Source organism: Dipodomys merriami, unplaced genomic scaffold, assembly GCF_024711535.1.
Source record: "Dipodomys merriami isolate MVZ:Mamm:240054 unplaced genomic scaffold, mDipMer1.0.p SCAF_2, whole genome shotgun sequence".
In the NCBI taxonomy this organism is placed as follows: Eukaryota; Metazoa; Chordata; class Mammalia; order Rodentia; family Heteromyidae; genus Dipodomys; species Dipodomys merriami.
Genome location: NW_027203381.1, coordinates 64,432,738 through 64,434,026, shown reverse-complemented (window position 1 = coordinate 64,434,026; position 1,289 = coordinate 64,432,738). Strand labels below are relative to the sequence as shown.

The following is a 1,289-nucleotide window of genomic DNA, read 5'->3' as shown; positions in this document are numbered from 1 at the left end:
GAGACACCTGCTCTCAGCTTGCATTGTTAATTTCTAATACAGTGATTTTACATAATTCAACTTGATGCCTAGATACGATAAAGTTTTATTACTAACATTGCTCCAGCAAGCATAGGAAAAGCTAGAAGATGGTAACACATATACTTCAAGTAAAAGACATAGCCTGAACATAGGCTTGGGGAGGTAGAGAAATGACACTTGATCAGGGAAGAGTGTCTGGAATGTAATACTTTTATGATTTTCTAAATTGTTTTGCTGCAAAGGTGCTGTACAGAGGAGTTACAGTTACATAAGAAAGGTAATAAGGCCAATCATGTGTGAAACCTGGGAAAGGTACCCGCATATGACTGGGCTGCTGATCTGGAAAGATCATTTCTTGTTCAAGTAATGATGGCATTTAAGCAGACAGCGTAAAAGGATTGGTACAGTATTTTGGGAGCAGACCCATCTGCAGATGTGGCTGACCTAAAACAAAAATATCAAAAACTTGTATTAATGTATCATCCAGATAAACAAAGTACAGATGTGCCAGCAGGAATGGTGGAGGAATATATACAGAAGTTCATCAAAATTGATCAGGCATGGAAAATTCTAGGAAATGAAGAGACAAAAAAAGAGTATGACCTGCAGCGGCATGATGATGACCTATGAAATATGGGACCAGTAGATGCTAAAGTATATTTTGAAGAAATGTCTTGGAATGAAGATGATCATTCCTTTTCACTGAACTGCCGGTGTGGTGGAAAATATACCATCTCCAAAGATGAAGCAGAAGATGTTAACCTGATTTCTTGTGATACATGTTCACTAATTATAGAACTCCTTAATTACAGCTAAACTTGTTCACTGCTTGGAACCCTTTAGCAGAATATTCAGACATGATAAGAAGAAGCCACTCAAACTCCAAGGAAATGAACTCTTAGTTTGGTCAACAAAGAAAATACAAGACCATCAAGCAAAGGCCACCTCAGACTAATATAAAATTGTTTATATGTACTTATAATTTATATTTACATGTTCCCATAAAAAGGACTTGGATTATAAATTATATTCAGAGCAGTCCCCAGATGGTGACGTTTATCTCTTGTTAAAGAAAATAATTATTTTTCTTAACATAAACATGTCTCTGCAATTGGCAAAGTGTTTCTTTGTAGTTACTTTTTCAGATCTAAGAGATGATGGTTTTTAGCTGCCAAAGTTATGCTGCTGTAGACCTATCCTTTTCTAAGGTCATCAGAATGAAATTAGAATCTTGGTAATCAACATGAGTCTAGTTGTCCCATATAAAA

At 35.8% G+C, this 1,289-nt stretch overlaps 1 pseudogene; it reads left to right on the top strand.

Moving 5' to 3' along the window:
* Window positions 1-359: 359 nt before the first annotated feature.
* Window positions 360-837, top strand: LOC138831645 (dnaJ homolog subfamily C member 24-like; annotated as a pseudogene).
* The last annotated feature ends 452 nt before the right edge of the window (window positions 838-1,289 follow it).